The 19,022-nt window shown below is 36.1% G+C and overlaps 1 long non-coding RNA gene across 1 annotated transcript; it reads right to left on the reverse strand.

Moving 5' to 3' along the window:
• Positions 1-2,663: 2,663 nt before the first annotated feature.
• Positions 2,664-18,424, reverse strand: LOC118971687 (uncharacterized). The gene is made up of 3 exons (XR_012125104.1): positions 17,867-18,424; positions 15,366-15,435; positions 2,664-7,815 (listed from the first exon to the last, which is right to left on the reverse strand). It is a non-coding gene; the product is annotated as an uncharacterized lncRNA (long non-coding RNA).
• Positions 18,425-19,022: the final 598 nt, after the last annotated feature.

The raw sequence follows: 19,022 nt of genomic DNA on the forward strand, positions 1-19,022 counted from the left end.
TTAACCAATTTATAAATTTAACAGGAGGGGTTTCTGGGCCTGAGCATGTATGTGGCTGCATGATTTTTATACATAGTTCTGTGCTTTCTTTCTCTTGACAATTGTGGAGTTTGCTAGTGATTGTTACTAAAATTCATCTATCAATTAAATTGTTTGTTTGAGACCTAGATATTGTCTCCCAAAATCCCCCTTACCTCAACTGAGTCCCTCCTGTCATTTTTTAATCTGTGAGTGCTTTGAAGGAAAACGATGTCTTGGGACAACTTTTTAGGCTAGAATATAAAAGGAAACAAACAGGTATATATCTAAATGCAGTCCTGCTCCCTCTCCAACCTGCCTCTTGCCATCTACTAATAATGGAAAATATCTAATCATAGTCCTTTGTTTTAAAAATGTAGAAGATAACTCACTAGAGATTATTTAATATTTTCACTTATTTAATTTGATGACATAAGGGATCATGGTGGCAAAATAATGCTTAAAATTCTAGTTTACTGACCTGTCTCTATGTGGCTCAGTCCACTGATTTGAATAATTTTATTTAAATTCTGCAGAGTGCTAGTAAGGATTAAAAAAAAAAAAACTTTCCAGTTGATTTGGAAACTTTTATAGGGAAAATATCATGTTTTCTTCCTCAAATGGTTAAATTGGCATTAAAAGACATTTAAAACTAAGTTATAGTTTTCACACCACACTTCCTCATAGCTATAGTTGTTTTATATGTGGCACCTTTTCTCTAAGCAGTACCACATGTTGTATAGACTTTAAGTTACTAATCAAAAGGGTAACTATGCTTTAAATTTGAATATATTTCACTTATCTTAAAGGTAAGCGATATTTTGAGATTTCTGCTCTTTCAGATTTTTTCACCTCTAAAAAGTAAGTCAAGTTTCCTTCTGGATATAATAAACTGCCAACAACCTAAGCATATTTTTCAAGTTAGTAGCTTAATGGAAAACATGGGAAGAGGGAGATTAATTTATGAGATCAAACTTTTGGTCTTTCTGTGTCAAAATGTTAACTAGAAGAAAAATCTAATCTCTGTCATCGGTCATTATCTGATGGCTTACAAGGTGCATGGGACCTACTTTTCTTTTAATATGGTGACTTTGGAGTATTCTACATGGAACTCAATGTTGTGATAAATGTTTATGGAAATATGCCAATAGAAAACAATGTAAACATAATAGCAGTCAATCGTATAAATATGAGAAATCTCCATTAGAACATGGATTTTTTTTTAAATAACAAAACGGATTTTTGCACTTTAAGAATAAAGAAGCCAAATAATTGCCTGAATTTGTATTTTCATCCAGTTTTTCACGCTGAGAACCTCATATATGTATTTGGTTTGCAGAAAGAAGCTGCCCTTCAATTTCTGGTACCTTTGCTTTTCATTTGTGCTGAGTAGTATTGACACCCCGAGAGGACAAAAAGACAAAGGAGCATTTTTTCCTTCCCCATAACTTTTTTTCTTTATTTGTAAATTATTTCAGTTAGAATCTGTGTGTGTGTGTGTATGAAGGTAATTATTTAACACACTTTTTTTATTAAAGAATTATTGATATACAATCTAATGTGGTTTCAAATATATAACACAGTGGTTCAACAGTTACCCATTTATTAAATCCTCACCCCCTCTAGTGCGGTCTCTATCTGTTAACGTAGTTACATGTCAGAATCATTAACTATACTCTCCATGCTGTACTACCATCCCCATAACATGGTTACTTTGAATTCATTAGCTTTGTCTTAATTCGTATTTCCTCCATACAAACATTGTAAATCATAAATAAAATGGCAAAATATAAAGACCAAGCTTTTTGGTTTGCAACATTTATTTCTCAAAATACAGTTTTTAAGAGTCAAGCTGTAAACAAACCTCTCAAAATAAGAGAAGACAAGGAGAGATTTTGACATATTCCTAGGATCTCAATGTATTGCTGCAATTACCTAAGGGGTCTGAGGTTGATACATTTGTGTGAATTAGTGTTATTTACTAATGCAAATTAATTGATGAGAGAGAGAAAATCAGCTGGAGGAGTTTAAGAGCAGCCCTCACAGAAGGTGAACAAATAAAAAATAGTTCAACTAGATCCTCCAAGGGATTGGATCCTTAAGGGACCTGTTCCAGTGACCTGCAGGTATGTGTTACGTTTGTCTCCTTGCCTGAAGGATTTGCCAATTATGTGTTCCTGACTATGAGCTGGTCTGCAACTAAAGATGAGAGAGTATAAAACACTCTTCAAACTAAGATAATGAGGCATTCCTAAAAAGGATGGAAGGAATAATCTGGTAATGAAGTAGAAAGAATATATTTTTAAAGAGTAGAGGAGAATAAAAACAGAGCCTAGAGGTTGAGTTACAGAATATGTTGCAGAAAAGGAAGAAGAAATAAAAATTGTATTTCCAGCACTGTATAAATAAGAACCTCTGCATGAAGGTTGTTTCTTGTGGCCCCCAAACATTCATGAAAATTTGTTCCTATCAGAAAAGAGAAAAAAATAAATTGAGCATCCATTATCATTTTATGTATTTATTTAAAATACATTCACATACTACTGTGTTAACAAATCCATACATTTAAAAATATACACAAAATATAATTCTTGAAAAATTAGACAAATGTTTTGATGAATCATCTGTTAGCTAAGTGTATAAAAACTATCTTATTGTAAATACTTCAGTATTTTTGTTAGAACATACAAAATTCTTTTGTAAATGTAGTGTACTATGGTTCTTGAATTTAGGAGCTGACATCATTTTAGCTAAATAAAATACTTTGAAAACACTTAAATATAAATAGAAGAAATTTATCATTGGTTGCATTAATAATTATGGCATATATTTTTCAATCCATATATAATTAGGCTAAGATTTTATTGCAAATTAGCTTTATGTTAAGTATTTATATTCTTTGACCCACTTGTTCTTATGAACTGGTTATATATGAACTTATAAAATGGTTTCTATATATTTCTTATGTGAAAAAGCAATGAGAGTTTTTATGGGTAACATATTTGCAACAAAACATTTCCAAATATCTGTCTTCAAAATACTCTCTGAGTTTCTATCTTGCTTTCTGTGGGAAAATAGAGATATAATTTCCATACATTACCAATGAACATTCCAAAAATGAAATCAAGAAAATAATTCTATTTAAAATAGCATCAAAAAGAATAAAACAAAAAGTTGACAAAGTAGTATAGCACGTAAAACTATAAAACATTGTTGAAAGAGATTAAATCATAGATGGAACAATACTGCAATGATAGATCAGTAGAGATATTACTGTGAAGATAGTACTACTCCTAAAATTGATTTACAGATTTAAACCCTATCAAAATGCTAGCTTGAGTTTATTTTATTTTTTTTAGAAATTGAGACATGATTCTAAAATTTATATGAAATGTAAGGGACTCTGAATAGCCCCAAATTTTTTGAAAAACAAATTTGGAGGACTCACAATTCCCAATTCCAAAATTTACCACAAAAGTACAGTATTTGTATAAGGACAGAACATGTACATCAAAAGAATAGAATTGAGAATCCCCAAATAAACTTTCCACTTGTGGCCACTGATTTTTGACAAATGTCCCAAAATAATTATGTGGGGACAAAAAGTCTTTTAATAAATGATGCTAAGCACTGGATACCTACATATGAAATAATGAAACTGGATCTCTAGCTCATATAATACACAAAGAACACTTCAAAATGGATCATAGACTTTAGTGTAACAGCTAAAACTATAAAACTGTAAAAGAAAACATAGGAGCCAATAATTGTGACTTGCATTAACAATTGTTTCATAGATATGACAAAAACATGTGACAAAAGAAAACACTAATCAATTGGATTCCAACAAAATTAAAAATTATAGTGCTGCAAATGATATCATCAAAAAAATTAAAAGGCAACCCACAGAATGTGAAGAAATTTTTGTATATCATATATCTCATAATGGACTTTTATCCAGAATATATATTAAAAGAAACCTCTTTCAACTCTGTAATGAAATGATAAATAACCCAATTTTAGAAGGGCAAAGGATCTGAACATATATGTTTCCAAAGAAGATATACAAGTGTCCAATTAGTACAGAAAATGATAAATAATACCATTAGTTCAGATATAAACCCATGAATATATAGTCAATATATATACAATAAAGTAGCCGTGAATATAAAATGAAGAAAAGATAATCTCTGCAATAACTGATGTTGGGAAAACTGGGAAGCTATAGGCAAGAGAATGAAACTAGATTACTGTCTAACTCCACACACAAAGGTAAACTTAAAATGGATTAAAGACCTAAATGTAAGTCATGAAACCATAGAACTCTTAGAAGAAAACGTGGGCAAAAATCTCTTGAACATAAACATGAGCAACTTTTTCCTGGACACCACAGAGAACCACAAATACCATATGATTTCACTTATGTGGAATCTAAAAACAAAACAAAACAAAATGAACAAAATAGCAGTAGACTCATAGATACTGAGAAGTGACTGTTACCATAGCTGAGGAGTTGTGGTGTATGGGTTGGAGAGGCAAAGGAGGATAAAAGCGCTCAAAAATTCTGAGTCATGTATAAATTGGTCATGGGGATGTTAGTACAGCATGGAGAATATTGTCAATGGTTCAGTAACATCTTTCTATATTGATAGGTAGTACCTACATTAGTTGGGGTGTGGATTTAATAATGTGTGTAACTGTTGAATTGTATAGTTGAAACTAAAATAATATTGTACACCAACTATACCTTCATTAAAAAGAAAAAGAAAGGAAAGAAGTTTGTTAGTTCCTACAAATGTGAATAATAAAGTTACCTTATGATCTATCATTTCTACCCTTAAATGTTTAACAAGAGAAATAAAAACATACAACTCACACAGAAACTTGTACATGAATGCTCAGTTATCTTATTTGTCACAGCCCCAAAATGAAACAATTCACATGACTATCAACTGATAGATGTATAAATAAATGTGGTATATCCATTCAATAGAATATTTTGGGGAATAAAAAGGATGAAGTAGTGATATATGCTTAACACGGATGAAGTTTAAAAACATTGTGCTAAATTAAAGTCACAAAAGATCACATATAATATGATTCTCTTTATATGAAATGTCCAGAATAGACAAAAAATAAAGATAGAAATTAGGCTAATAGTTGCCTAAGACTGTGGGAAGGGTTGGGGGAGGATGGTGAATGACTGCTAATAGGTAAAGGGTTTTGTTTGCCAGGAGGACAAAAATGCTCTAAAAAATTTCGCTGTGATGATGGCTATGCAACCTTGTGAGTATACTAAGTAACAAACACTAAATTATGCACTTCAAACTTCAAATGGCTGAATTACATGGTATGTGAATGTAAATTAAACTGTTTTAAAACTCTCAAGCATTTGAAAATGTATTGGAATGGGAAGCGTGAGATACGAGAGGGCAGAGTGGTCCATGATCATCAATAAATATTTTCTTCATTAAAATGGATGGACCTCAGTGCCAATCACTGCAATGAGTCTGTGGTTTGCAAAGAGATGGCATAAATTAAGTCTTGTCTAAGTTGAGTTTGAAGACAAAAGATAAATGATGATGAGGATGTGGAGAAAAGAGAACCCTAGTGTACTGTTTCTGGGAATGTAAACTGGTGTAGCCACTATGGAAATCGGTATGGAGGTTCCTTAAAAAATTAAAAATAAAACTACCATATGCTCCAGCAGTTCTGCTCCTGGGTACATCCAAAGGACACTAAATCACTCTCTCAGAGATAACTGCACCCCCATGCAGCATTATTAACAATATAGAAGACATTGAAACTACCTAAGTTGAATGGAAAAAGAAGTGGTATGTACATTATTCAGTCATAAAAAGGAGAAAATCCTGCCACTCATGACATGAATGAAATTTGAGGGCATTAGGCTAAGTGAAATAAGTCAGACAGGGAAAGACCAATACTGCATAATCTCACTTATATGTGGAATCTAAAAAACCTAACTCACAGAGACAATAGATTGTTGATTGCCAGGGAAAGGGGTTGGGAGAAATGAGTGAAAGTAGTTAAAGGGTACAAACTTCCATTTATGTGATGAATAAGTTTTGTATATCTAATGTATAGCATGGTGACTATAGTTAATGCTATTATATACTTTAAAGTTGCTTAGAGAGTAAATCTTAAAAATTCTCACTACACACAAAAAAATGGTAACTATGTGAGGTGATGAGTGTGTTAACTAATATTCTGCTGATTATTTTGCAATGTGTCTACATATATGTATATCAAATCATCACATTGTATACCTTAAAGGTACACAGTTACATGTCAATTATATCTCCATAAAGCTGGAAAAGAAGGAATGAACAGCTTAACAGTTGGATAGAGGAGCATAACTGGAATGGAAATGATCTGCTCTGCATAACTTCACTAAAAAGAAAAAAATAAGAGACCTACTGATGGAATCTATAGAAGTGGATAATTAGGATTTTTTTTCCAAAAATTTAAGAGGTCTAAAAAATATAATGGTTTGACTCACACATATCAATTGTAGTTGGTGAATAATTTTATTTTTAAAATAAAATGAATTATACTATGAAATATTTCATATGCAATTTTCCTTCATAATTGTATCATCCAATCTCTTAAGTTAAGACAAGTTTGAGAAGTTTCCAATAAACATGGTAAAATTTGCTGCCAGATGATAAGAAATAGTTTAGATGTGTGTAACTCAGATATGACATTTACGAAACAGACCGTTTCTGTTACAATCTCCTTAGACTACAAAAACTTTAGAAAGCTCATGTTGATTATATGACTTGTCTGACATGTAAAAGTAAATGCTACTGCTTATAAAACTACAGATGGGTCAGTCAGTGGCAATGCTGCCCCTGTCCAGTCATCCACGAGGCCTTACATGTCATCAACTTGGATTGACTTTTCTTTTTCCTACAAAAAGCTTTACTGTTTCCATTTGATCTGTGGCTTAGGAGAGGCCTCCAGTCAAAGAGCTGCCTAGTGGCTGCAGGGAGAGGCTCAGGCGGAAGCCCTGACACCAGGGAGATGCCAGAGGGGCCCCTCTAAACTTCTGGGCCCCAGAGGCTCTAGGCAGGCTTGAGGGTGAGCCTTTCAAATAGATGCTCGCCCTGTCCAGCCTGGAGGCCAGGCAGCCTGAGGAGTCTGGTCAGGTGCTCGCCCATCTTCTTGATGAGTTTCACCTCCTCATCTAGAAAGTGGTTCCCCCCAGAAGTCCCAGAGTTGGAGGTCTGAACATTCACAACCCAGAGCATGCAGACCCAAAGGGCCTGGCTCAGGTTCTCCTCCGGGACCATGGTGGCTCCCATGGCACCCAGGGCTTTACCCCACTCATCTTGGGTTGGCTTCTGCATGTCCTGGAAGAGGTGGTGGCCCACCCTGCTAGTTGGCATCTCTGCAGAAGTGGCCCACACTCTCCAGAGCCACATCTTCCCCATTGACATAGAAGCCCAGAGAGCGGCAGATGCAGGAGGCCTGCAGGTACAGGCTGACCAGGCTGCAGACGGTGGCCTCCACTTTGGTACAATGATTCTGACTAATCTGGGAGCTCATGGTTGATAGGCAATAAAGTGCTAAGCTCAAAACACAGTTTGAGTCAATCCCAGTGACAGAGAATGACTGAGAAGGTGATTCTGAAGGTGGCGACTGGAGAAAAGCTTGGAGGGCTATCAGAGACTGCTTACAAGGGGCGTCCCTCGTCCTGTTTCATCCAAATGCTGTTAAGGAAGAGACAGATCCACTGGACTGCTGGTCACACTGGAGTTTACTTTTTGATGGGCTCTAGAATATCAAAGCAAAGGAAAAGGACATTTTTAAAGGTTAGTGTTATATCATGCTGAAGGTTACATTGTAAGACTTCTTTTTTATTTGAAAAATATAACTAGAGGTTATGGCAGTGCTATTGTTTCTTTTGCCATTTATTTTACTTTGTTATTTGATCTAGAAAAGAGAAAAAAAGTAGGTCATATCTATTGCCATTTTCTCTACAAATAAGTCATGGTGGAAAAAATTAGATGTAGCATATCAGCATAGCCACCTAGAACAAGAAAGAACCATGCAATTTCTGATTTCTTGATAAATCTTGTCAGTGAAATCTCAGTCTAATTCTGCAAGCAAAGCAAGGTTGAATTCACGTAAAATAGAAATGTTCTTTTAAAAATCTATTTAGGGTGCTATAGAACAAATGTTGATTTATTTATTTGTCCATATGTCATTTGCACAAGAATTTATTGTTAAATTTATTATGAAACTACTTCTTGCCAAGAATTTTACCAAACACAATATAAAAGTATCTTTAAAGAGTTCAAAATTCAGTTGGTAAAATAGGTGATGGGAAGTCTCTGAAATGTCCTGTAGCCTGTGATTAGTAAATATCATTTCTTGTTACAAAAATCAGAAATACCAAAGAGATGGTTTGTTGATTTAATTCCTAAATTGACAGTTTCAGGAGGGACAAAAAATGTTCTACCTCTGTGATCAAATAAACAAACAAAAACAAAAAAAGAAACAAACAAAACTTGATCATCACACCCTGAAGATGGCAGTTAGAAGGCTTTCTGCCTTATGTAGCAGAATACATCAACACAAACTGCCTTGAGCTATAAGAAATGTTGGACTGTTCTTTCATGTAATATTATTTCATGTAACTATAAAGACAATAGGCTTTCTCTTTCTCTTAGATATTCTCTAGGTCTCCTCTCCCCCAAGGGCTAGTGGAGGAACAGCTGGTAGAAAGACTGATAGAGTGCAGTATTTCCAGGTATCATAACCAAACGTAGCAAATCCAGAAAAAAAAAAGAATCTATTGTTGCACCACTTTCTTAACAATGAAAAAACTTTCCTCATTATTTAGGTTAAATGTCTACTCTTAACCAAACACTGGCTAGGAGAATGAGAGTACTATAAGTAGTTCAAGGTCTAAAGCAATTTAAACAATATCAGATCTAAAATTGAAAGTAAGAATGAAGTTACCTTTGTTTGGCATGAATAAAATGGTAATTTTTAAAAAATCAGGGTTCTATGGGGCAGAAAAAAGTGTTGGGTAGACAACTAATAGAATCTACTCTGTTGAACCTACTGATTATCATGGAAAGTTTATAATTTGATAAATAATAGTTCACTAATTATATTAATTAATTAGAGTCTAAGTATACATTTGTATAGATAAAAAGTTACACAGTATGCCTTTGTTCAAAATAACAAAGATCTGACCTCTTAACCAAGTTTTGGATCTCTTCCTTGGAAGTCATGCTATTGTCTCCCAGGTGCTGAGAAGCAAGAGCATTTCCAGTTGAAACAAGCTGTGGGGCTCATGTAATAGCTGTTACTCTTCTAGTAAATTACCTTCACATCAGAGCTAGTAACTCTATGACACAATTAGACCAATAGTTTTCAAAGTGTTGTCTTCAGACAAGCAAGATCATTACCACTTGTGAACTTTTTAAAATACAAATTCTCAGACTCCAACCCAAACCTACTGAATCACAAACTTTGGGTTCAAGGTCTGGTAATATGTGATTTTAAAAGTCCTACAGATGATTCTGATTATGTTAACATTTAAGAACCACTGAAAACAACTTTCTGTTATCAGTTTTTCATTATCCTAACTGTACTTTATTTCAAGCTTCTCTTTCCCAGTAGAGCCCCATGGTTCTGGTATCTTCATTGCAATATTTTTACTAGTGCTATTAATTATTTTCTTTTCTTTCCTCACTCTTCTCCATGCAGCAAATGCCGAAACCGTCTCTCTCGCCACTGGATCACCTTCTGTATGTAAATGACTAGAACTTCACTATCCAATATGGCAGCCACCAACCACATATCACCAATGAAACTGAGATTGATTTTAAAAAATTCAGACATATTAAGCCACATTTCAAATGTTGAATAGTCACACGTGCCATAATGGACAACATATTTATGAACCATATCTATCTATCATTGTAGAAAATACTATTGGACAGGAATTGACTAGAGCATCACAAATTCTTGTTTATAAGTGCACAGTTTAAGTAACATGCACTAAAGCCAATTACTTACATGTGGATAAAGTGAAGGTCCCTATGGCCAGGATCCTCACCTGAACCTAAACTACTTGATCATGTAATGCCTGTGCTAGGCTACTGCTTCCACACCCATAGGCAATAAGATATTATTGACTAAGTCACTATTTAAAGAGCTCTGCCCAGTGCTCTGGTTAGAGGCAGAGATGAAGGAGGATTACAGACCTTCAGACTGTCGGATGCAGACGTAATTCTAGTGCTCGACCTATCACCAGGAGAACAAGCAGGGTAATAAACCCTTTCACCCCAGAAATGTTCCATTGTCATTCCTCAGTCTCACTGAATCCATAGTGAACTTGCCTGGGGCTGAAACCCATTGGCAAGACAATATATAAGTAGAATCCTTCCAGAATATATTCAATTTCAGGAAGAAAAGTTATTTATTCTAACTTTTTTGTATAAAGATATAGTTTCATTTTTGAAAACATGATAGAGAAGACATTCTGAAAGACCAAACATGATAAAACTTCTCCTTCAAAACACATAAATCCTAGCTAAATATAACAAATGGACAGCTTTCATATGAACAACTGAGCTTGCAAGAAAGTGTTGAGGGTAGGAATTTCCAAGGTATCTTCAGGTTTATCAATCTTAGAAATTTGGAGTCTAGGTATAGCGAAAATGGAAGTTACCATGGCCAGGATCCTCACCTGATATTAATCTTATTGATGATGTAATTGGCCTACTGCATAGGCCAATGCTCACACACCTGTTGGCAATGAGTCATTATTATCTATGTTGCTATATAAAGAGTTCCACCTAGTGTCTTCAGAGAGGTGAAGGTTAAGGCTAATTGTGGATTAAAGACTTGTGATTCTGCCATGATGCAGACGTGACCTGCCACTGTGAGAATAAGCTTGGTATAAACCCTTTTACCCCTAACATTCTGCTATTATTTAGTGTCAGCGAATGCAGAGTGAACTTTCCTAGAGCTGGGAACCCCTTCCGGCCTGCAGTTACGCTAGGCCTTTAAGATCAGGAGACAAAGGTTTTTGTGAGAAGTGGAAATTGAGATTTCTACATCAATTTGGAGTAATTGAAGTGTACTCCATCAGAAACGGTGAGAGAAAAAATACTAACTCAGTAAAGGAAACAATTAAATAATCTGAGTAGAAAAAAGGTATCCTGAGGATTTTTGACACAGAATTGCCCTAACAAGTATAGGTGATTCATATGTGCACTATCTATTGGTTCAGATGTGGGGATCTGTGGCAGATGCAAATGAAATTCCTCCCCCAAGAGGTGCCATTCAAACCAGACTTCTCGGGTTTCCCACACAGAGCCATACTAAACTCACAAGGGCACAGGTTGTTATGAATAAGCAGGTTATTAGATTGATTCATGAGGTGAGAGAAGGAGCACAGTGAGAGAATAAGGTAGAAAAGGAGGGAACTGGATTGATGACAGAAGACCAGGAGAAAGTACTGGCTTCATCCCCTGGGAAATAAACCAATGAAAGGTGGCAAATTGAAAAGCGGTATGATCAGATTTTCTCAGAAAATTTGTTTGGAATATAGTAGATGATTCTAACTTTTGCTGTTACTTTGACTTAAAATTTTCACATCCTCCCAGCAGAGGCTCTGACCAAAATCCAAGTAAACTACTCTAAGATGTGGTCCAGGTCCTGCCTTCAAAACCCCATTTTGCAGTTTGAAACAATAGAGCATATTTGACCTAAGATAGTGTTTTAAAAATGATGAAAGTAAGTATATCTCATAACTCAATTTCTATAGAAAATAATATTTACCTTAGAATAGGATTTTGAGACAGAAAACAACTTTGAACTAATTACCTGTGTATTTTGCTTATCATTCACTGAATAGTATGGTTTCTTTAATATGCTTTATCTAAATCAACTAAGTGGACAAGAAGATACCAATATACTTAAATATAGCCTTTTATGTAGAACAAAGCAAAAGAAAACACACAAAAAAATCAAACCACAAAAACCCATTAAATAAGCTTTTGATCTCTTTCTACAAGAAGAAACTTTTAACTTCTTCCCTGCAATGTGTCATGAAATATTTATTTGTTTCTTTCTCTGTTCCTGGCCAAACAGAAAAAGAAAATCAAATAATATTGCATGCTGCCAATTTTGGCTTTGTGAAAACCTGATGGTGGTATTATTCAAACAGTGGTTTCTCATTTACTTAAGCTTTAAATTTCAATTTGTGTTTTCTGATTGAAAGACTAGACACTCCTCAGCTTATCCCCATACCTACTTCTACCACCATCAACACCGTCCCTTGGATTATCCTCCACTTCTTTTTTTAGTCTTTCCTTCCATCATCACTACTCACATTCTTTAAAATCAATATTCCATCATTTTCCTTAGGACCTGAAGAATGTCTGACTACTAAGCTCTTGTTTTCATTGGAAAGATCCTGGATTTATTAATACTCAAATTACTAGCAGGAGTTAACCTTTTAAAAACAAATTGAAACAAATATAATGATTTCTCCACCATGATAGTCTTTATTGCTGAAAGCATTCCATTTAAATTAAAATAGAGGATTATGGATTACTGGGATGGCTAATTTTGTGTCACTTCAGTGATGCCCAAGTCCCCAGATACTTGGTCAAACATTATTTTTCTTTTTTCTATGAAGGTGTCTTCTGGATGGAATTAACATTTGAATAGTGGACTCTGAGTGAAGCAGATTACCCTCCATAATATGGGTGTGCCTAGTCCAATCAGTTGTAGATTTTAATAGCACAAAGACTGAATGCCCTCAAGGAAGAAAGAATTGTACCAGAAAACTGCCTTTGAACTTGAACTGCAACTCCTCCCTGTCTCCAGCCTGCCAGGTCAGCTTCTAAATATAGAAAATAAATCTTTCTCTCTCTTGTTCTGTCTCCTGTTGGTTGTTTTTCTGGAGAACACTGACTAATATAGTTATTATGATAAAAGTTCATTTTTTATTTATCATGTGGTATTGAAGTTTTGTTTTTTGGTTTCTCAATATTTCTTGGAAAATATATAGCCAAATAATATAAAGGGAAATTACATTTTGTAATTCAATATCTAACTACATCTTAAGAATAGAAAATGATACATATATGTTATGTAATTCATAGTTTTATAAAAATATATACTACATTACTTTATAAAATATATAAGCTATATGAAATATGTTATAAAGTATGTAATCTATGAATATGTAAGCATATGTTTTATGTAATTTCTAGAAAGTATGTAGTTTATGTAATGCATATACAGACATACACACTTTATAAATGAAATCATACAGAATCTAATGAATCCTGTGAATTCATTCAAACAAATGAAATGAAAACTTCTCTAAACTAGATTTCTTCAGAAATTGAGGATATAAAGATAAATTATACATTTTCTTAGTAACCACTCAGATAAGTCTATTAGAAGGAGGCATAAATAAAACATAAAGATCAAATATATGTATACAACATAGTAAATTATTTTACTGATATTGTATGTACACATACAATGACCAATTATTCTTGGGCCAAGTTGTGTGGCAGGCTCAGTAAATTCCTCAGCAAAAATGATATACCTTGTCATAGTATTTTGCACTTATCAGAAAATTAACCATTGATCTTTTCAAAACCTTGGAAATTACATGTTTATTCAGTAAAACTTCTATCTCAAAAGTTCTGTACATATTGTAAGATAAATTTTAGCCGAAATAAGCAGGCAAAGAGAGGCAACAAAGGGCCAAGTAGTTTATTTGAATGCCACTCCCGGGTGATGTTCCACAGTCTGGGTATTACAGGCCGGAGAAGTCACACCCAGTCAGGGAGGTGGGGGCTTATAAGGGGTTAGGAGGGGGAGGAGTGGGCAAGCTATCCTAGGGGGTGTGTAGAGGTATGATTGGCTAAAGGTGACATAATAGACAACTAGAAACATTTTTTCCTTCCAAGAGGGAGGAGGCTGACATCCGGGTCTTAGTTGGCACATCAGAAGGATGGAATTCAGGAAGAGCTGTCCCCTTTCCGTATAAGGCATGGACCTTGGGGTCTGGTCTGTTCCCCCCTATGTCATCTCTCTGTTCTGTTTGCATGTCCTTGTTTTTCCTTCCTCCAGCCTAGCATTCCAGCCTTTTGGTCATAATGGGCGACGGCTCTATCTGGTTACTTCCAACTGACAAGGGGCGTCATGGGGGTTTGAGGCTGGTATTAGGCTGAAGGAGGGGGGTCAGTGGGAAGAGGTGCATAATGGTGAAGTAACATCTGGTTGGTGGCGGCCCGGGTCATTTGGGTTAGCCACTGTTGGAGGAACCTGAGGACACAAGGGGCAACTAAGAGTAAACCACAAACTGTTATTAAGGGGCCCAGTAGGGGCATTAGACAGGCCATTATGGGGAACTGGTATTATGGATCGAGTTTACGTCTCAATGACTAGTATTAGGATTTAGTATAGATAACTGCATTATTGAAACAATACTTTTCTCTAAAATCACCCTCATTTTTATTAGACGTAGCCAGATTAAGAAAATAATTAACGGTTGGCTTGATTATTTGCGTAAGTGCAGCATGAAGAGCAATTGATTACATAGGCTCTTTTAAATATGCTTTGTGGGAACTTTTTATAAGGAATTTTAGATTGGACTTTTAAAGGCTTCTTGAGGTCAGAAAGCCAAGCCAGACTTGCCATCAGGTTGTGCCTGCAGTACTTGTACATTTGGGTGAATTCCTCTCTTTTCTGAGGTTCCCAAGACATTCTTGAGGTTCCTGAACCTGCCAGGCAGTGTCCTTCCTTACTTACCTGGTAAGGCTGCTGGGAACCCTGTAAGCAAGGTACCAGGCCAGTTCTTCCAAGGGGCTTTGTTGGCTTTATATAGTCAACCTTAGTTCCTTAAAGCTGTCTGTTCATATCTGAGTTTACACACACGTCTCTCAGGTATGACGTTCCAGTTAAAGCTTTGGTAATATAACCAGTGATTTAAATTGGTTCTCTTATAAGGAAAGCAGATTATTATTGAACTTGTGCAAATAAACATACTGCCATGAAATATAAAAATAGTCACTGAGAGTTATTAAATTCTGGAGGGATCAGGTAGAGAGAAAGATAAAGTTTCAATTCTGATTATAAAGGCAGTCATTTACTAAACTGTTGTCAGCTTAAGAGAAAAAGCTTAAAACACTTTATCAACATTTGAAACAAAAAGCCACCAAATCATCTTCCTTAGTTTACTTAATCCTATGTAACTAATACCTGTTCTGCTGAAATCTAGTTTTTTACTAGTTTAGGAGTAATAAAACAGTGAGTATAGATGACAAAAGACTTACAAATGACCGTGGTTAAAGATCTGATGAGAGCTTACTGTAAGGCAGTTGACATAAGGAAATTCTGATATTTCTGTAACACAAAACATTTAGTAACAAAGTTTAGCATTATTCTTTTTGACAGTGCTTTCTAGGTAATTAAGCAGGTAATTATATATCAGATAAATAAGCTAAATTAGCCAAATACTTTCTCCAATGAGAAAAAGTTCCTCTGACATGATCCCGGGGCCCTCTGGAAAGATATCAGAGTTAACTAGAGGTAAAAGTACCTTTTTGAATTTGATTTTGGGAAGTTGTCAGAAGAAACTTTCTTTGGCACTTGCTTAAATAGGATTATAGGTAGCCATGATGCAATACTTATCTATTTAATTAGAATGACAACAATTACCTCAAAGGCAAATAAAGAAGGTTACACAGTTGTTAGCAAACTTTAGCTTTTAGTCTTTTTAATAATAATATCTTATTTTCTTAAATACTCCAACAACTCATTGAGACTTCAAGCATAAAAACTGCTTTGATAAAACAATTAGAGAACTTTTTGCAATCTTTCAATATTAGGAGCAGACTAACAGTTAAGAAAACTTTGTCTTTTTAACTGAAAACAAAATTCTCATTTTGCTTTGTACTTGATACTGAGACTCATTTGCTTTAATTTTATATAGCAGGACCATATTAAATTCTTCCACAAACTTCCTACAACCTTTTTACATTTAGATTTCTCTTTCTAAATAAACAACTTTACTTTAGAATAAAGTTACTTTCTTTTATCAAAAAACAGATTCTTTAGCATGCAGAAATGTTTTCTTTATTACTTTAAGTAGTTTTAATTAGAACTTAAAACCATTAGGTACCTTAATTTTCAGTGAACACTGAGAAGTAGGCTATTGTAAACTGTTACACTAGCATTCTTTAGGTTGATAAATTTATGGACATTTTATAATTTCTGTAACTATGAGCTTTACAGCACAATCTCTCACTAAACATAAAGTATATCTTCTTAACTTAGCAAAACTTTAAGGTTTTAGGTTACTATAAAGATTTCTAGGCTGTAGATAGGTAAACACACTGTAACACACAATTAAAAGGTGTTCACTTTCCACACTTATTTAGTTCACTCATTCGTAACAACTATGCTACATTACTTACAAGACCTTTACTGAATATTAGACAAAGCCAAGTCTTTAAGCATTTTATTCTTAAAAGATTTAGCAGATAACATCGACTTAAGTGACCTTAGGTAAACTTAGGCAGCTGATAACCACAAGGACATGCCCGCCTCAGCCAAACCCAAATTAGCATTAATGCTTAACATTTTTTATCAGATTTCCTGGAAGTTTTAGAATGCTCAGTTTTCACAAGAGCTTATTTTTAAATTAATATTTATTAATACCATCCGGAGATAGGAAAGTATTTTTCATCTACACACTTAGACATACAAACATACAAACTGAGACACAATGACTACAGTCAGCAACACTTCTTACACAAAAACATATACACACACAGACAAACTGATATAAAGACTTTAGTTACTGATATCTAACTGTTTTCTCTCTCTCCTCAGCTTCTTGTCAGTGGTTTTTGGAACCAGAGGGTGGGAGGAGCGTGTTCTGGTGGGGGAAGAGGGTGGTGAAAGTGGAAGGAGAGGGGAGGGGGTGGTGCAGCCACTGGAAGAAGAGAGCAGGACGACAGCATGGTTGAGAATGTAGGACTTTAAGATGGCAGCAACACGTGTGAAAACAAAGGACTTAAAGATGGTGGTGGAGAGAGGGGGAGGGGATCACAAGCTGAGGGAGGCGGGTGACTGAGGTCTTCTGGTGGATCTGAAAAGGAAGAAGGACTGAGCAGAGTAAGAGGCTGACAATCTTTAACTGGAGATCGGGCCAGGAGAACCTGAGTCATTGAACATTTAACATAAAGGTCTAGACGGGAGTGCAAAGTCCAAAAAGCCTGCACATATGGGATTTCACTCTACTCTCTGCTCCAGTGACAATAATTAATCAAGGTGGTGAGGAGGCCAAAATTGAAAGTTCCCAAGGGATACTGAGGCCTGGCCTCAGAGCAAAGAAAGACTAGCTTCTATTTGTGAAATTCCCAGGACAAACATAGAGTAGCCAAATTAGAAATGACACACCACAGTGGGGTCTGAGCCTCTGCTTTTGAGGGTTGGTTTCCCATGTCTGTCTCACCCTCCCAACTAATCCTGCTGAGAGAAGCGCCCAGTGTCCCAAGCGCACCAAGTCAGCGGAGACGGCCTGGGAGCCTGGGAGAGGGACATCTCCCCCACCACAGGGGCAAGGGCAGACCGGATGCCCACAGACGTCCTGGAGACTGGGGTGGTGGCATCTCCCATACCACAGGGCCAGGGGAAGGCCAAATGCCCACAGAAGGTGGGCCGAATGCCCAGGGGCCGGATGCCCACCTGGACGTACATACGATTTCTAACGGACCAGGTGAAATGGAGTTAGGAAGGGAAGCAGACCAGGAGAAACTGAGGGACTCACCAGAAAATAGTCCACGCAGTGAAGAGCAGGCTGAGGTCCTGGGTCGGGGAGGGAGGGGGCGGGGCCGCTGGTGGCTGGTCGGGGCCCCATTCTCACGCTCCTTCCCGGGTTTCGGCACCAAATGTAAGATAAATTTTAGGCAAAATAAGCAGGTGAAGAGAGGGAACAAAGGGCCAGGTAGTTTATTTGAATGCCACTCCCAGGTGATGTTCCGCGGTCTGGGTGTGACAGGCTGGGGAAGTCACACCCGGTCAGGGAGGTGGGGGCTTATTAGGGATTAGGAGGGGGAAGAGTGGGCAAGCTATCCTAGGGGGCGTGGAGAGGTATGATTGGCTAAAGGTGACATAATAGACGACTAGAAACTTTTTCCTTCCAAGAGGGAGGAGTCTGATATCTGGGTCTTAGTTGACACATCAGAAGGATGGAATTCAGAAGAGCTGTCCCCTTTCCATATAAGGCATGGACCTTGGGGTCTCGTCTGTTCTTCCCCCTATGGCATCTCTCCATTCTGTTTGCATGTCCTTGTTTTTCCTTCCTCCAGCCTAACACATATATAGAAAAAAAGATTTTAATTTATATAAAGACTTGTTTTTTCATGTATATATGAAGAGACAAGTGCAAAGCACTGCTGATACCTGTCAGGAATGAAGGACATGCCAGAGTCAATTTAATCTAACATTCAGTTTCAAAACTATTGAATAGGTGTGGTAGCATAATTTAAGTTTATTCTGCTTACATTTTTCTTTTCCTCCCCAAAGAAAAGCACTTTAAAAATCTTTAAGAAGATTTGCAGAGGACAGCTGAAACAGTTTGAAGTCAACAGATTTCCTTTCTTTTGTATTAAAGATCTTTTGCAACAACTCCCAGGCAAGCAAAAGTTGAAGGAATTTGCCTCCCACAAACCACCTCTACTGGGCATCCTACAGGGACTGCTCTAAATGGGAGCACTCCTAAAAAGAGCACAGAACAAAACACCCAACATATCAAGAAGGGAGGAGGAGGAATGAGAAGGGAGAGAAGAAAAGAATCATCAGACTGTGTTTATAATAGCTCAACAAGCAAGTTAAGTTAGACAGTAAGATAGTAAAGAAGCTAACCCTGAACCTTTGGTAACCACAAACTTAAAGCCTGCAATGGCAATAAGTACATACCTTTC

The sequence above is a fragment of the Manis javanica genome, chromosome 14, assembly GCF_040802235.1.
Source record: "Manis javanica isolate MJ-LG chromosome 14, MJ_LKY, whole genome shotgun sequence".
NCBI lineage: Eukaryota > Metazoa > Chordata > Mammalia > Pholidota > Manidae > Manis > Manis javanica.